The 19,481-nt window shown below is 52.0% G+C and overlaps 1 protein-coding gene across 2 annotated transcripts in view; it reads right to left on the reverse strand.

The window, feature by feature from the left end:
• The window catches only part of LOC142316896 (uncharacterized), a 105,032-nt gene that overhangs the window by 56,214 nt on the left and 29,337 nt on the right, over nucleotides 1-19,481 (reverse strand). The window lies entirely within an intron of this gene.

A 19,481-nucleotide genomic window follows, 5' to 3' on the forward strand; every position in this document is an offset into this window, starting at 1 on the left:
GTTACCAGCCTCCGCAGAAGCCGGCTCCTGCTGCCTGCACATTTAGTTGTTGCTGTCTCGCTGTCACACACAGCGATCTGTGCTTCACAGCGGGACAGCAACAACTAAAAAATGGCCCAGGACATTCAGCAACAACCAACGACCTCACAGCAGGGGCCAGGTTGTTGCTGGATGTCACACACAGCAACATCGCTGCTACATCACAAAAGTTGTTCGTTAGCAGCGATGTTGCTAGCGATGTTGCTTAGTGTGACGGGGCCTTAAGGGCAGAGAAAAAGTCTTAGCTTTGGAGTCCCAATGGTGCGGCGAGAGCCTCAAAACCATGTTGATGGTTGTTACTTCTGCATGGTAACTATTACAGGCTGCCATCCAGTACCTAAATCTCCACTCAGCACAGTTGCTCACTGCGACGAAGTTTCTGTACCAATCTACAACAATTTGGAAATTTCCAACGACGATGAATTCTGTCAGTTCATTTTTTCCAAAACAACCAATGACGAAGATTTGATGGCCTGAGAGGTTGGTGCCAGAATGTGCCAGACTCAAGCTGAGCTGAATGATCTGATACGAGATCTTGATCTGCCAAAGTCATCACCCAAGTTTCTTCACTTAAGGGTAAAGGAAAATAATTTGTTGGTTCACCACATTTTGTATCGTAACAGAAAGATCTTGTAAATATTCCATATGGCCGATGAGCTTGTATACTACATCAACGTCAAAGGACAATATGAGTCATCGGGATGTGATGGTTATCTCACTGAAGTATCCACACTTTTTATTGACAGTTCACAGAGAAGTCTAAAGTGTATGTTGCTTCACAATAATGGCAATTAAGTAGCTTCATTCCTATTGCTCACTCGGTAAAAATATCAAAAGAAACTTATTAACTCTAATAATCATTGCTGGATTTTATGTGGCAACATAGCCATTCTTCTAGGACAGTCATGGCGAACCTTTTACAGGCCGAGTGCCCAAACTGTAGCCCTAAAACCAATTTTTTTTCCGAAGTGCCAACCAATCCTATTATGTAAATAGTTGATTTTAACCTTTCCTTCGCAGTCTTCTCTTCTCTTCAGCAGGGGACATCACGCTCATGCTTACCACACATTGGAGCTGAGCCCCTGCCCTTTCCAGACACAGCAGTTGGATTGATCTTTCTGGAAAAAATTGCAGCATTTTAGACAGAGATTTTAGCCTGGAATGCAATCAGATGTCACCCTGTAATCCACATCTACATTTCAAAGTCTGAACATCTTGAAATCCCATAAAGACGTACGAGTTGCTCCCCTCCCCTTTCATTGTGTAGTTCTGTCCTCCTTCCTGGGCCACTTCCTGGTAAACATGTCCCCCACCCTGATATATATTTCCTACATTCTGGTATATTTGTCCCCATCATGGCCCCATCCTGGTAAATGTCCTCCATCCTGGTAAATGTCCTCCATCCTGATAAATGTCCTCCATCCTGGTAAATGTACTCCATCCTGGTAAATATACTCCATCCTGGTAAATGTCCTCTATCCTGGTAAATGTACCCCATCCTGGTAAATGTACCCCATCCTGGCACGTTCCCCCATGCTGGTAAATGTACCCCATCCTGACATTTTGCCCATCCTTGTAAATGTTCCCCCATCCCGGCATGTACCCCATTCCTGGTAAATGTTCCCAATCCTGGTTAATTTACCCTCATCCAGGTAAATGTACCCCCATCCAGCTAAATGTCCCCCTTCCTAGCATGTACCCCTTCCTGGTAAATGTTCCCCTTCCTGGTAAATGTTCCCCTTCCTGGTAAATGTACCCTATCGTGGCATGTTTCCTCCATCTTGGCATGCATGTCTCCTCCATCCTGGCATGCATGTTTCCTCGATCCTGACATGTATGTTTCCTCCATTCTGGCAGGCATGTTTCCTCCATCCTGGCATGCATGTTTCCTCCATCCTGGCATGCATGTTTCCTCCATCCTGGCATCTATGCTTTCCCCATCCTGGCATGCATGTTTCCCCATCCTGGCATGCATGTTTCCTCCATCCTGGCATGTATGTTTCCTCCATCCTGGCATGCATGTTTCCTCCATCCTGGCATGCATGTTTCCTCCATCCTGGCATGCATGTTTCCTCCATCCTGGCATGCATGTTTCCTCCATCCTGGCATGCATGTTTCCTCCATCCTGGCATGTATGTTTCCTCCATCCTGGCATGTATGTTTCCTCCATCCTGGCATGCATGTTTCCTCCATCCTGGCATGTATGTTTCCTCCATCCTGGCATGCATGTTTCCTCCATCCTGGCATGTATGTTTCCTCCATCCTGGCATGTATGTTTCCTCCATTCTGGCATGTATGTTTCCTCCATCCTGGCATGTATGTTTCCTCCATCCTGGCATGTATGTTTCCTCCATCCTGGCATGCATGTTTCCCCCATCCTGGCATGTATGTTTCCTCCATCCTGGCATCTAGGCTTTCCCCATTCTGGCATGCATGTTTCCTCCATCCTGGCATGCATGTTTCCTCCATCCTGGCATGTATGTTTCCTCCATCCTGGCATGTATGTTTCCTCCATCCTGGCATGCATGTTTCCTCCATCCTGGCATGTATGTTTCCTCCATCCTGGCATGCATGTTTCCTCCATCCTGGCATGTATGTTTCCTCCATCCTGGCATGTATGTTTCCTCCATTCTGGCATGTATGTTTCCTCCATCCTGGCATGTATGTTTCCTCCATCCTGGCATGTATGTTTCCTCCATCCTGGCATGCATGTTTCCCCCATCCTGGCATGTATGTTTCCTCCATCCTGGCATCTAGGCTTTCCCCATTCTGGCATGCATGTTTCCTCCATCCTGGCATGTATGTTTCCCCCATCCTGGCATGTATGTTTCCTCCATCCTGGCATGTATGTTTCCTCCATTCTGGCATGCATGTTTCCTCCATCCTGGCATGTATGTTTCCTCCATCCTGGCATGTATGTTTCCTCCATCCTGGCATGCATGTTTCCCCCATCCTGGCATGTATGTTTCCTCCATCCTGGCATCTAGGCTTTCCCCATTCTGGCATGCATGTTTCCTCCATCCTGGCATGTATGTTTCCTCCATTCTGGCATGTATGTTTCCTCCATCCTGGCATGTATGTTTCCTCCATCCTGGCATGTATGTTTCCCCCATCCTGGCATGTATGTTTCCTCCATCCTGGCATCTATGCTTTCCCCATTCTGGCATGCATGTTTCAACCATCCTGGCATGCATGTTTCCTCCATCCTGGCATGTATGTTTCCTCCATCCTGGCATGTATGTTTCCTCCATTTTGGCATGTATGTTTCCTCCATCCTGGCATGCATGTTTCCTCCATCCTGGCATGTACTGTATGTTTCCTCCATCCTGGCATGTATGTTTCCTCCATCTTGGCATGCATGTTTCCCCATCCTGACATGCATTGTTCCCCATCCTGGCATGCATGTCCCCCCCCATGCTGGCAAGCATGTTTACCCCCCCATCCTGGCATGCATGTCACCCCCCCCCCATCCTGGCATGTGTGTTCCCCCCCATGCTGGCATGTGTTTCTCCCGCATCCCATGCTGGTGTGTGCGTACCCCCACCCCTTGCTGGCATGTGCGTTCTCCCACCCCCACCCCATGCTGGCATGTGTGTTCTACCCCCCATGCTGATGCTGGCGCCAGGCCCCGCCGACCCCCACCTTGGCACAGCCGCACACTAGTTATATAGAAAAAAAAAAAGCAAACACAACTCACCTTCCTGCACACGCTCCCCCGCTGCGCGCCGCTGGGTCCTCAGTTCCCACGTGTCCAGAAGACGTCATTACGCCAGCGCCACTCGCTGACGCTCCTCCGTCTCATAGGCAACACACCTGCAGCCTGGGACAGGAGGAGTGTCAGAGCGAGGAGAAATGTCTCCTCCGCTCCAACACAGCTTTGTTCTGCTGGCGCGACTGCACCAGCAGAGCAATGTGGCAGGATCAGGCGACAGCACGCGTGCCAGCAGAATGGGCTGTGCGTGCCCCTGGTGGCACGCGTGCCATAGGTTCGCCATCACTTTTCTAGGACAACAAAGCGGATGCACAACATGTCCTTGCTTCTTGTGCCTTTGGGATAGATGAGTAAAGGCAGAACATTATAGTAGACAGGAATGGCCGCTAGAGAGAAATTTATGATTGGTGAAAAGAATATCAAGAATGAACCACTTGTTAATCCTCGTGTGACAGAACTCTCAGATTTATGGGCACAAAAGTTCAAAGGTTCAAAAGTTGAAATTTTGACAATTGTGACATTTTAGCTAAATTTCAGATTTGTTTCATTAATAAACACAAAATATATCATACTAAATTTACCACTGTCAGAATCACCTGGATCCACTGAAACGTTCCAGAGTTATAGAGTTATAACATCATAACTAGAGATGAGCCACCCCCCTAGTGTTCGCGTTCCGTTCGGTTCGACGAATGTTACCTTTGAACCCTATTGAAAACAATGGCAGGCAAACCAAACACATACAGACACATAGAAAACACAAAAAAGGTTCAGCTTACCAGTGTAGAAGCCACAGGACAAATCAGGAGGTGCACGGATGGATCCAGATGAGCCAGTTCTGGTATGAAGCACGTATACACAGAGTAAACGCCTTCTACGGTGTCCAAAAGTGAAACTACTAACAAGTCCTTATTATAGGGCAAGGACGCCCTTGCTTATGTGCAAAAAATGCACTTTGCTGTGTGTGTGTGTGTGTGATTGGCTGACAGCCTGCACCGCGCCACTGTACGCGCGGTTAGGAAAAAAAAAATGGAGATCGCCATTCTTTCAGGAACCCCCGCACACTCCCCAGCACTACGGCCCCTTCATCATCCCCGCACACACCCCGGCAGTACCGCCCCATCATCACCGCACACACCCCGACACTACCGACCCCCATCATCATCACCGCACACACCCCGGCAGTACCGCCCCCCATCATCATCACCGCACACACCCCGGCAGTACCGCCCCCCATCATCATCACCGCACACACCCCGGCAGTACCGCCCCCCATCATCATCACCGCACACACCCCGGCAGTACCGCCCCCATCATCACCGCACACACCCCGACACTACCGCCCCCCATCATCATCACCGCACACACCCCGGCAGTACCGCCCCAATCATCATCACCGCACACACCCCCGCAGTACCGCACTCATCATCATCGCTCACACCCCGGCACTACCGCCCCCATCATCATCCCCGCATACGGCCCGGCACTACCGCAATCATCATAATCACCGCACACACCCCGGCAGTACCGCCCCCATCATCATCCCTGCACACACGCAAGCACTACCGCCCCCATCATCATCCCCGCATACGGCCCGGCACTACCGCAATCATCATAATCACCGCACACCCGGCAGTACCGCCCCCATCATCATCACCGCACACACGCAAGCACTACCGCCCCCATCATAATCCACGCACACACCCCGGCACTACCACACACATCATCACCGCACACATGCAAGCACTACCGCCCCCATTATCATCACCGCACACACCCCGGCACTACCGCACCCATCATCACCGCACACACGCAAGCACTACCGCCCCCATGATCATCACCGCACACACCCCGGCACTACCGCACCCATCATCACCGCACACATGCAAGCACTACCGCCCCCATTATCATCACCGCACACACCCCGGCACTACCGCCCCCATCATCACCACACACACGCAGGCACTACCGCCCCTTTCATCATCTCCACACACATGGAAGCACTACCGACCCCATCATCATCCCCGCATACACCCCGGCACTATCACACCCATCATCACCGCACACATGCAAGCACTACCGCCCCCTTCATCATCACCGCACACACTCCAGCAGTACCACCCCCATTATCATCCCCGCACACTCCCCAGCACTATGGCCCCTTCATCATCACCGCACACACGCAAGCACTACCGCCCCCATTATCATCCCTGCACACACCCCGGCACTACCGCACCCATCATCACCGCACAAATGCAAGCACTACCGCCCCCTTCATCATCACCACACACACTCCAGCAGTACCACCCCCATTATCATCCCCGCACACTCCCCAGCACTATGGCCCCTTCATCATCACCGCACACACGCAAGCACTACCGCCCCCATTATCATCCCTGCACACACCCCGGCACTACCGCACCCATCATCACCGCACACATGCAATCACTACTGCCCCCATCATCATCACCACACACATCCTGGCAGTACCGCCCCATCATCATCCCCGCACACACCCCGACATTACCACACCCATCATCACCGCACACACGCAAGCACTACTGCCCCCATCATTATCCCCGCACACACGCAGGCACTACCTGAGTTAAGTCTCCGGTGACAGCGCGGCTCACTTCAGTTGCTGCGTGGAGCTGACACAGAGTGGTCGTGTTCTACGGCACTCCCTGTCAGCTTCATGTAGCAGAGCTGAAAGCGTCGTGTGGATTACTTCGGACCTGGATGGGTGTTTGGGGATTAATAAAATGGTAAATGAGGGGTTTTTTTGTCTTTTATTGTTTATTTACTTTCACTTACAGGTTAATCATGGAAGGTATCTCTGGGAGACGCCTGCCATGATTAACCTAGGACGTAGTGGCAGCTATAAGCTGCCATTTAACTCCTTATTACCCCGATTGCCATCGCACCAAGGCAATTCGGGATGAGCCGGGTAGAGTCCCGTGACTGTCGCACCTAATGGATGCGGTAATTCCAGGTGGCTGCTAGCTGATATTGTTAGGGTGGTGGGCTCCCCATAACGTGGCGCTCCCCATCCTGACAATACCAGCCTCCAGCCGTGTGGCTTAATCTTGGCTAGCATCAACATTGGGGGGGGACCGCAGGTTTTTTTTAAATTATTTATTCATTCATTTTACTGCATGATATAGTCCCGCCCACCGGCGGCTGTGATTGGTTGCAGTGAGACAGCTGTCACTCAGCGTTGGGGCGTGTCTGACTGAAACCAATCATGGGTGCCGGTGGGCGGGGAAAGCAGGGAATATGAGATTGAATAATGAGCGGCAGCCATTTTCAGAAGAGGAAAAGCCGCCGAAACTTTGTGACAGCTGTGCAGCGCCGCGCTTATGATCGGTGAGTAGGAAAGAGAGGGGGATTGTGCTGGGGACGCAGGACACATGCAAATATGCAACGTGCGCACATAGCCTAAATGCCCTGTCGCACACAGAGATAAATCTGCGGCAGATCTGTGGTTGCAGTGAAATTGCTGGATCCTCCAACTGTGACAGCAAGTCGCCCGAGTGACAGCGATGTAGTCACAGGTGACTTGCTGTCACAGTTGGAGGATCCAGCGGTGGCCGTGAGTTACCTCAGTGACAGCTCAGCTGATCGCGCGGCTGTCTTTAGTTGCTGCGCGGAGCTGACAGGAGCGGCGGTGTCTTCTGCAGCTCCTGTCACCTCCATGTAGCAGAGCTGGATGCGACGCTGGAACTCCGTGGATTACGCGGACATGGAGGGGTTTTTCGTGCTTAATAAAGTGGAGAACGAGGGTACTTGTTAGTGTTTTTTATTGCAAATAAAGGATTTTTTCTGGTGTGTGTTTATTTACTGTAACTTACAGATTACTCATGGAAGGTATTTCGGGGAGACGCCTGACATGATTAATCTAGGATTTAGTGGCAGCTATGGGTTGCTGCCATTAACTCCTTATTACTCCGATTGCCAATGCACCAGGGCAAATCGGGAAGAGCCGGGTACTGTCCCAGAACTGTCACATATAATGTATGCGGCAATTCTGGGCGGCTGCTGACTGATATTGTTAGGCTGGGGGGCTCATCATAACGTGGAGCTCCCCATCCTGAGAATACCAGCCTTCAGCCGTATCGCTTTATCTGGCTGGTATTAAAATTGTGGGGGACTGCACGCCGTTTTTTTTTTATTATTTATTTATTTATTTTACTGCACAGTATAGACACGCCCACCGGCTGCTGTGATTGGGTGCAGTGACACAGCTGTCACTCAGCGTGGGGGGCGTGTCTGACTGCAACCAATCACAGGCGCCTGTGGGCGGGGAAAGCAGGGAATACGAGATTGATTAATGAGCTTTTTCAAAATAGTTAAAGCCGCCGGAGTTTTAATAACAGCTGAGCAGCGCCGCACCGGAGATCGGGGATCGGTGAGTATGAGAGAGGGCTGCTCACTTCAGTCACTCAGGGAATTAGCGGTCACCGGTGAATCCTGCACAGGTGACCGCTAATCAGGCCGCAACACAGACAGAGCCGCAGCATGACAATGAAGTCGGGTGAAGTTCACCCGAGTTCATTCTCATCGCGCAACTCTGTCTGCTGTCAGCCGACATCTATAAACGACATTGTGCATCACAAACACGGACATTCCACGTACACATACACGTGCATGCCACACGCACACACGGTCATTCCACACGCATACACGGACAGCATACGGCATCAACACGGATGTCATACGTACCGGAGAAACGCCCCTAAAAAACGGAACACGGACCCGAAAAATGGACCGTAAGACACGTACGTTTTTTTTGCGGAAGTGTGTTTTAGGCCTCATGCAGTGTCGCATATCTCCTTCACAGAGAGTTGGTCAGGTTGGTGATTGTGGCCTGTGGATCGTTGCTTTACTCCTCTTCAATGGCTGTGAAGCTGTTAGATATTGGCAGCAACTTGATCCAGAGCTCCAAACATGCTCAGTGGGTGACATGTCCAGTAAGGATGCCGGCCCTGCAAGAACTGGGGTGTTTTCAGCTTCCATGAATTGTGTACAGGTCCTCCAACACGGGACCATGCACTATCAGCTGCACCATGAGGTGATGGTGTGACGCACCTGGACTATTCAGGTCATCACAGGGTACTGCACAAACTGACCTACCCATGCAGTATTCAACCCCCCATGGTTCTGGGTCTCTATCCTGCAGTACTGCCTCCATCAGCATTCACAAATCCTAGATACACCTTGCACCACACCTGTCAGGCACACCAGTGGGCTGCTTAAGCAGGAATAGGGCCGCCACCTTGGGGTCAGGCAGGGAGGTGGGAGATGTCAAAGTCAGTGAATTGAGTGGTGACCCTCGAGCTGTCAGGAGCTCTGAGGAAGCTGGGAGTTAGAGGTCCAGGGGAGAGGAAAACTAGGTCGCAGACGGTGGACTAGAGGAGTCAGACCCCCGGTAGCATGCGATTGAGGCTAGGTGCCTGGAACCCGTCGAGGAGGACGGCCGGCAGCCTGGTCCTTTCACCAGTCCGGGGCTGAAGGCACAATGGGGTACACTGACCCTAGGTCGGGGAGAAGCTTCAGGCAACCCGTCAATTAACCTGAGGAGAACGGGGCCTTTATGGACTGTTCCCACCAGCTCCAGAATCTGGGCACTAGCGCCTGCTTTCCTAGCGAGCGGCCCACTGAAATCCCAAGCGTGAGCCCTGAGAGCAGGCTTATCCACTTAGCCACAGTGGGGAGTGGGGCACGGATAGCTCCAAGCTACCGGACCATAACAGACACTCTAAAACTTGGTGCCAGGAGGCAGGTTACAGACCACCAGCAGCACTGCAGGGGACGGACCCGGATGAGCTCCCCTCGAGAGGCAGCGGCATTCAGAGACTTGGTTTACCCTGTTGTCAGCGTCTGCTTCATTGCTGAGTGAGTACTAGACTGACCCCTGCACTGCATCCCCGCATCACCATCCAGAGTCCCGGGGCCTAACCCTACCCGTGGAGGGCAACGTCACCTAGCTGCCCCACTCCATCACCCCGGATACTCCCAACGGCAGCGGCGGTACTTCCAATTACTGCACACCACGGGTGGCATCACAAACTATACCAAATCCCCTGTAAATACTTCCTTCTACATTTGAGTGTGGCCCCTAAGCCCCCGGGCCCGGAGACCCTCGAGCCACAAACGAACACTACCCCCTGGATCAGAAGGCTTTGATCCGCTGCTGGGGCGGCACAATGGTCATGGATGAGGCACCACAATGGCCTCAGGATCTCATCACAGGATCCCTGTGCATTCAAAATGGCATCAATAAAATCCATCTGTGTTCACTGTCTATAACATATACCTCCCCATACCATAACTCACCACCACTATGGGCCACTCCATTCACAACACTGACATCAGCAAACCGCTCACCCACACAACGCCATAGTCTGTGATCTGCCCTGTACAGTGAATACCGGGGTCTATCAGTGAAGAGAAACCTCTCCAATGTGCCAGACACCATCGAATGAGAGCATTTGCCCACTCAAATTGGTTATAATGATGAACTGCAGTCAGGTGGAGACCCCAATGATGATGACGAGCAGCAGATGAGCTTCCCTGAGACAGATATTGACAGATTGTGCAGAAATTCTTTGGTTATACAAACACCATGAAGACCAAAGAGATCTCCAAACATGTCAGAGACAATGTTGAGAAGTACAAGCCCGCGTTGGGTTCTAAAAAATATATCCCAATCTTTGATGATCCCCAGAGCACCATAAAATCAATTATTATCAAATGGAAAGTGTTACATCTCGTGGCTCTCCCGAGGCAGTCTCCCATTCCTTGCCTGCCACGAGCACTCCTGCTCAGCAGCGCCGAAGGTCTGCCAGACTGCGCAGGAGATACCTTCTCAGAGAGGCAGCAGAAGGGTGACACCTAGTGGTTCTCCTGTTACAAGGAGTGAAGCGGTCTCCCATTCCTGGCCTGCCGCAGACTCTCCTGCTCAGCGGCCCCGAAGGTCTGCGAGGCTGCGCAATGTGCAGAGGTTTACTGCTCAGGGAAGCAGTGAGATTCCTGTTATCTCTCCACATTGTGAGACCGAGGATTCTGCCTCTATTTCCCAGAGGCAGGAGGGTGAGCATGTGCAATGCGTGGTGGGTCCTGATTCGCTCACTGACGTCACACGGCTTGATGACAAGGCTGGTGACGTGGTGAATCCTGACTGGCCAGGCTGGGACGTCGTGGACCCTGATTGGGTCAAGTCCGTCATCTCCGCCTCGCGCCCGCCCTCGGGTGGAGCTGCACCTCCTTAAAAGCTCCCCCTGCCATCATGGCGGCGCGCGACCGTCCTTCTATGTTTGGATGTCTGGCAGCGTGCTGCCATGCCACTGCTCAGGCATTACTGTCTCTTGTGGGCTTGGCCCTTGCTGCTCCGGCAGTACCTCGTTTGCAGGCCGTGTTCCTGCCTTGCTGCTCCGGCAGTACCCCCGTCAACAGGCCGTGTTCCTGTCCCAGGTGAGCTCCTCAAGTCTCCATTGGACTCACCTGGTTATTGAAAGCACACGTGCGTGGGCACCTCTGTGCTACCCTCGTGCCATATTCTCGTGACTTTCACTGGCACACGTGCGTGGGCATCTCTGTGCTTCCCCGTGCAACAGGTACACCGAGCCGTGAGATCTGTGCCATACAACCCTCACGGGTTAGGGCAGATCGGTGTACATAGATCGTCTGTGACATTCCAGACGATCGCTAGCAGCAACCCGCTCACTCTTCACCCACCATAGCGGCGGTCCCTTACACCGCACAGTGGACCTTGACCGGCGGAATCAGTCCATTTTCCATCTTGGCACGCTTCCCCGGGTCCCCCTCGTAACATTACGGTCGCGCCAAAGGTCTGGCTATGGCTGAAGAGCAGCAGCAGTTGCTGCGTTATGTGCAGCAGTTGGAGTCACGATTGGCAGCAGTGGAGCAGTCTTCCTCCGATAAGACTACTCTGACGACAGTCGCCACCCAGGCGGCTACCCAGGCTGTGCTATTGGGCGGAAGGTCTCCTCGCCTTGCGCTTCCAGAGCGCTTTAGCGGCAACAGCTCTGAGTGCCGTGGTTTTATAAACCAGGTTACCACCTACTTAGAGCTGTCCGCGACTCTTGACGCTACCGAGAAGGCGAAGGTAGCCTTCGTCCAGTCCCTGCTCACAGGGAGAGCGCTGAAGTGGTCCACGCCGTTGTGGGAGCGCGGAGATCGTGTGGTGAATAACTTAGCAGCTTATCTTGGGGCCATGAGAATGGTGTTCCTCGGGCCTCAAGTCACCCACGATTCCGCGCTGCGCCTCCTACGACTTCGGCAAGGGTCTGCTTCAGTCGGGGACTTTGCTGTACACTTTAGGACACTGGCCGCAGAGCTGGACTGGCCGGATAAGGTCCTTGTCCCTGTGTTTTGGGAGGGCCTGGCAGGGTTTGTCAAAGACGCACTGGCCACACGTGAGGTGCCTGCCACTTTAGAGTCCTTGATTCAGGTTGCCTCTCGCATAGACATCCGCCAGGCGGAGCGAAGGCTCGAGGTCTTATCAGCACCCACGTCTTCTCGGCCTAAAAAGCGTCTGACTCCCGTCTTCCATCAGACAGGTCCCCCAGCCAGTCCTGTAGGCGACTCCGTGGAGTCAATGGAGGTGTCCAAGGTGGTCTCCTCTGCCCCAGGTTCTCGGTCTTGTGTCATCTGCTTTTCCTGTGGGCAGAGGGGACACATAGCTACCCTATGTCCCAAACCGTCGGGAAAAGACAGCGTCTAGTTTCTATCAGAGGGGGAACTCTAGACGCTACTTCTCCCTCTAGGTTGACTATCAGCGCCCAGTTGCAGTTCGGCACTACTCTCTTCTCTGCCCTGGCTTGCTTGGACTCAGGCGCTGAAGGCAATTTCATCTCGACCTCCCTGGCAACCAGATACTCAGTTCCCCTGGTTCTGCCCAAGCCACTCAGGGTCCGGGTAGTCGACGGGTCCATACTACTCGATCCTATCACCCAGATCACCATCCCTCTCAGGATGGATGTACCACCGGGACACCATGAGCAGGTGTCCTTCCTGGTGCTTCCAGGGGGGACAGATGAGATCCTACTGGGCCTTCCCTGGTTGAGACAGCATGCTCCTATACTCAACTGGGCAACAGGGGAGATCTCATCCTGGGCAGGATCCTGTAGAGAGCACCTCGTGACTACCGAACCACCCGCTACCATTAGGTCGGTTGGGTCCTCAGGGAATACTGAGGGGCCGGGTTTACCGACACCTTATGAGGCCTACAGGGATGTCTTTTCCAAAAGGGCCGCAGATACTCTTCCTCCCCACCGGCCATATGATTGCCGAATAGACCTGAAGCCAGGCTCCGAGCCCCCTAGGGGCAGAGTGTATCCACTCTCTGCTCCAGAGACGGAGGCTATGTCCAAATATATTCAGGACAGCCTGGCGAAGGGGTTCATTCGCAAGTCTATTTCACCGGCTGGTGCAGGGTTCTTTTTTGTGCAGAAGAAGGAAGGGGATCTGCGCCCCTGTATCGATTACAGGGGATTAAATGCAATCACAATCAAGAACAAATACCCTTTGCCCCTCATTACTGAGCTATTTGATCGATTCCGCGGGGCAAAGGTCTTCACAAAGCTGGATCTACGCGGGGCGTATAATCTAGTGCGAGTCCGAAAGGGCGATGAGTGGAAGACCGCCTTTAACACCAGGGACGGTCACTACGAGTATCTAGTAATGCCCTTCGGACTCTGCAATGCCCCCGCCGTATTTCAAGACTTTGTGAATGACATTTTCCGGGATTTGTATCTTTCCGTGGTTGCATACCTGGATGACATTCTTATCTTCTCCCCCGATCTTACCACCCATCGGAGGGATGTCATCCGAGTACTTAAGAGGCTCCGCACCCATTCGTTATATGCTAGGCTGGAAAAGTGCGTTTTTGAACAGGAATCATTGCCGTTCCTGGGGTACATAGTGTCCAGTCAGGGGTTAGCAATGGATCCGGGGAAGTTGGAGACAGTGATGAACTGGCCTGAGCCCCGCTCGCTGAAGGCGATCCAGCGATTCTTGGGGTTTATCAATTATTATCGCCAGTTCATTCCCAACTTCTCGACGGTGGCAGCACCCATCATTGCCCTTACCCGCAAGGGCGCTAATCCCAAAGCATGGACACGGGAAACGGTAGAGGCATTTCACACTCTCAAAACTCACTTCTCCAGAGCTCCCATCCTTCATCGTCCAGACATCTCCAAACCCTTCCTACTGGAGGTAGACGCCTCTTCGGTCGGTGCAGGTGCAGTCCTGTACCAGAAAAACGAACGAGGAAGGAAACATCCGTGTTTCTTTTTCTCCAAGACCTTTTCTCCGGCCGAGAGGAACTACTCCATAAGGGATAGGGAGTTACTGGCGATGAAACTAGCATTCCAGGAATGGCGGCATCTCCTGGAGGGTGCGAAGCATCCATTTGAGGTTTTTTCTGACCACAAAAACCTCACATACCTCCAGACAGCACAACGCCTGAACCCAAGGCAGGCCCGTTGGTCTTTATTCTTCTCCCGGTTCCACTTTATTATCCGCCACCTGGCCGGTGAGAAAAACGTACGGGCCGATGCCTTGTCACGTTGTATGGTTGTGTTGGAGGAGGACGAGGAGGAGCCTCGTCTTATACTACCCCCGGACAGCTTGAGGATGGTCACTCCCACTTCTTTGGACCAGGTGCCACCTGGCAAAACCCTCGTTCCCCCTGAACTACGGAACGAGGTGCTATCGTGGGCCCATGCCTCCAAGGTCGGGGGTCACTTCGGGGTCAAAAGGACCAGAGACCTGGTGACCAGGCATTATTGGTGGCCGAGACTACCCCAGGACATACAGAAATATGTGGGAGCCTGTATGTCGTGTGCTCGGAATAAGCCGTCCCGGCAGAGACCGGCAGGTCTTCTTCACCCACTGCCAGTGCCGGATCGTCCCTGGGAAGTGGTGGGGATGGACTTCCTGGGAGATCTGCCCAAGTCAGCAGGGCACAGGGTCGTATGGGTCATCACGGACCACTTCTCTAAAATGGTCCACTTGGTGCCTCTCCCACGACTCCCGACGTCACGTGCTCTCGCCACCTTGTTCATTCGGCATGTATTTAGGTTGCATGGCATGCCTGACAAGGTGGTGAGCGACCGGGGTCCCCAGTTCGCGTCTCGCTTCTGGAGAGAGCTCTGTAAGCTCCTGCAGATAGAGCTGAACATCTCCTCCGCATACCATCCCGAGACCAATGGACTAGTGGAGAGGACTAATCAGACCTTGGTAACTTACCTCCGCCATTTTATATCCGCGCACCACGACAACTGGGCTAACCTCCTTCCTTGGGCCGAATTTGCCATTAACAATTCGGTCCATGAATCCTCTGGCCAGACTCCGTTCCTACTCAATAACGGACAACATCCCAGAATCCCGGTTCCGATGCCCATTACGTCACCCGATACTAGAGTGGAGGATTGGGCGACCAAGGCCCGGGAGATCTGGGATGACACCCAAGAGGCTCTTAAAAGGGCTAAAGACCGGATGGTGACAACGGCTGATGTTCGCCGCCGCCCTGCACCATCCTTCGCCCCTGGTGACCTAGTATGGCTGTCCTCTAAGAATGTTAACCTACGGGTACAGGCAGCCAAATTCGCCCCTAGGTATCTGGGTCCTTTTAAAGTACTACAGCAGGTAAACCCAGTGGCATATCGACTCCAGCTCCCTCCACGCTGGGCTATAGCCAACACCTTTCACGTGTCCCTCCTGAAACCCGTACGACTTAATAAATTCTCGGGGTCCCTGCCGGCTCAAACCGACTCCCCGTCCGACGACCCTGAGGTGGCAAAACTTGTGTAGACAAAAGTCATACAGGGCAAGAGGTACTACCTCGTGGAGTGGGCCGGCCGTGGTCCGGAGCATAGATCCTGGGAGTTGGAGGATCATATCCGCGCCCCAGGTTTGATAGCGGCCTTCGAGTACGGACAGGGGGGGGGGCTAGACAGGGGGGTAATGTTACATCTCGTGGCTCTCCTGAGGCAAGGACTGAGGCAGTCTCCCATTCCTTGCCTGCCACGAGCACTCGTGCTCAGCAGCGCCGAAGGTCTGCCAGACTGCGCAGTGTGCAGGAGATACCTTCTCAGAGAGGCAGCAGAAGGGTGACACCTAGTGGTTCTCCTGTTACAAGGAGTGAAGCGGTCTCCCATTCCTGGCCTGCCGCAGACTCTCCTGCTCAGCGGCCCCGAAGGTCTACGAGGCTGCGCAATGTGCAGAGGTTTACTGCTCAGGGAAGCAGTGAGATTCCTGTTATCTCTCCACATTGTGAGACCGAGGATTCCGCCTCTATTTCCCAGAGGCAGGAGGGTGAGCATGTGCAATGCGTGCTGGGTCCTGATTCGCTCACTGACGTCACACGGCTTGATGACAAGGCTGGTGACGTGGTGAATCCTGACTGGCCAGGCTGGGACGTCGTGGACCCTGATTGGGTCAAGTCCGTCATCTCCGCCTCGCGCCCGCCCTCGGGTGGAGCTGCACCTCCTTAAAAGCTCCCCCTGCCATCATGGCGGCGCGCGACCGTCCTTCTATGTTTGGATGTCTGGCAGCGTGCTGCCACGCCACTGCTCAGGCATTACTGTCTCTTGTGGGCTTGGCCCTTGCTGCTCCGGCAGTACCTCGTTTGCAGGCCGTGTTCCTGCCTTGCTGCTCCGGCAGTACCCCCGTCAACAGGCCGTGTTCCTGTCCCAGGTGAGCTCCTCAAGTCTCCATTGGACTCACCTGGTTATTGAAAGCACACGTGCGTGGGCACCTCTGTGCTACCCTCGTGCCATATTCTCGTGACTTTCACTGGCACACGTGCGTGGGCACCTCTGTGCTTCCCCGTGCAACAGGTACACCGAGCCGTGAGATCTGTGCCATACAACCCTCACGGGTTAGGGCAGATCGGTGTACATAGATCGTCTGTGACATTCCAGACGATCGCTAGCAGCAACCCGCTCACTCTTCACCCACCATAGCGGCGGTCCCTTACACCGCACAGTGGACCTTGACCGGCGGAAGCAGTCCATTTCCCATCTTGGCACGCTTCCCCGGGTCCCCCTCGTAACAGAAAGAACATGGTATCACATGAAATCTGCCGAGAGAGGGCCACCCACCAAAACTGTCAGTATGGGTAAGGGGGGCATTAATCAGAGAGGCAGCACAGAGACCAAAGGTAACCCTGAAGGAGCTGCAGAGTTCCCAAGCAGAGACTGGAGAATCTGTCCATACAACCACAATAAGCCGTACAATCCATAGAGCCGGCCTTTTTGGAAGAGTGGGCAGAAAAAAGCCTTTACTTACAGCCAAAAATTGGAAGGCTCGTTTTATTTTGTCAACAGATGTGGGAGACTCCTCAAATGTATGGAGGAAGGTGCTCTGGTCAGAGGAGACCAAAATTGAACTTTTTGGCCACCAATGTATACACTATGTCTGGGCCCAAACCAGCACAGCTCACTACCCCAAGAACACCATCCCCATAGTGAAACATATTGGTGGCATCATCATGCTGTGGAGAGGTTTTTTGGCAGCAGGGACATGTAAGATGGTCGAGAGGAAGGTGGATGGTGTGAAATACAGGAATATTCTTCAGCAAAACCTGTTTGTCTGTCAGTGATGTGAGACTGGGACCACCTTCACCTTCCAACAAGACAACGACCTAAAGCTCCTGCTAAAGCAACATTGGAGGGGTGTGAGGGGAAACTTGTAAAAGTACTGGAGCACCCAAGTCACAGCTCAGACTAAATCCAATGGAGAATCTATGGTCAGATGTGAAAATCACAGGTCACTGGAGGAAACCTCTAACTGGAAGGAGCAGGAACAGTTTTCCCTTGAGGAAAGTGCAAAAATCCCAGTGGCAAGATGTGCAAATCTCATAGAGACTTATACAAAGCTACTTGTACTTGCTACAAAAGGAGGCTCTAGAAAGTGCTGACTAAAGGGGGTGAATAGTTATGCACACTGAAGTTTTCAGTTATTTTGTCCTATTTTTCTTTTCTTCACAATAAAATGAAAACCAAATGTTCACAGTTGTAGATACTTTCTTTACATGAACTGATGCAAACCATCAAAAAATTCAGTGAAATTCCAAGTTGAGAGGTAGCAAAACAAAAATAATGCCACAGGGGTAAATATTTTCGTACATGCGATAGATATATGTATAGATTGTAGGATAGATAACGGACTTGATCAACACATAGCTAGAAGAGTGTGATAGAAAGAGATTAGCTAAGTAATTGATAGATGTGCATTAGATAAATATGGAAATTGGATAGATGGATGGATAGATAGATTGATGGAGTTGAGACTGACGACCACAACTCAGAACACTCAGAGAGAAACAGTACAATCACCAAAAGTGGCAAAAAGCAAGGCAAAAAGTTTAGGTCTTCAAATTCGTACTGATGGAGACTCTCTGGGAAGATGTACACTAAACTCCCATGTAGGAAGGAGTGTCGTAGACTATGCCATTACAGATATGGACCTGGCAAATATTGGCACCTTTATAGTCAAACTCACCTGTCAAACCACACCAACTCATTCTGTACATGAAATCTACAGAGAAACCATCTACACAAAAGCCACAGCAGAGCGGCCTCTACAACAGACCTCCATTCTATAAATGGTCCAAAACGTCAGCAATGTAGTGTGAAGAGGCTCCCAGCAGACCTGATATACAGGAGATGCTCCACAACGTCTACAGCTACGAGCACAAGTCTAACCCAGAAGGAGTGAGTCAAGCTGCAAAAGACCTCAATAATATATTCTATTACAAGAGGCCAAAAGAAAAGCAGATCAATAGTTGGTTTGACAGAGAATGTAAAGCCGTATGAAAGACCCTGAGAACAGTCTCAAACAATAAACACAGAGATCCCAACAACCTGGGTCTTACGGAAGCCTCTGAGACCATACAAAGGCAGTACAAACCCATCCTCAGGGGGGAAGAAGCAGAGCTACATCTCTACCAAACTTAGCCAACTCCAAAACGGCCTCCAAGACAACTCCTGGGAACTATGGAACCACATGGACACATAGAGCAAGAAAATCAACATTCATATCCAAAACGGCATCTGGCTCCAGTACTTCAGAGACCTCTACAAAAACATCCCAAAAGAAGGACTAAGCCAAGAGCAGGAAAACATAACCTCAAAACTAAAGGCAATGGAGGAGAAACAAAAAATGTCCAAAACCCTCAGGATACACCCATTACATTACAGGAAGTAGCAGAGAGAATCTTTTACATAGGGTGTAAAAAAGCCAGTGCCCTGGATGGAATCCCCCAGAAATGTTGATGTTGTCACTGACGTCTCCCTGTTTTTGGAGATTAGTGGCAGCTTTTGGACTGGAGCCTCTCATCCCCATCTGGGACTCTACATTTAAATGTTGTTTTTGTTTCTCTTTGTGCTAAAACAGTTAATGTCAGTTTTGCTGCTAACAGCTTCCCAGCAGTGCTCGTCAGCTGCAGCTGCTTTGTAGCCATGCCCATTTACGTTTAAGTAGAAGGATTTCTTAGCTATCCTTGCTGATTATACACAACCATTTGTATTCTGGCCACCTTGGTGAATGGAACTGCTGTGGATTCATCCTGAAGTCGTATTGTACCGCCCCGTGCTCGGCAGCCGAGCCGCTCGGATCCGGACCTTCAGTGGGTGGCTCGAGGGTCTCCGGACCCGGGGGTCCTGCGGTCACTCCAATCAAAAGGGGGTTTGTTTGGGGT

The sequence above is a fragment of the Anomaloglossus baeobatrachus genome, chromosome 6, assembly GCF_048569485.1.
Source record: "Anomaloglossus baeobatrachus isolate aAnoBae1 chromosome 6, aAnoBae1.hap1, whole genome shotgun sequence".
NCBI classification, from domain to species: domain Eukaryota; kingdom Metazoa; phylum Chordata; class Amphibia; order Anura; family Aromobatidae; genus Anomaloglossus; species Anomaloglossus baeobatrachus.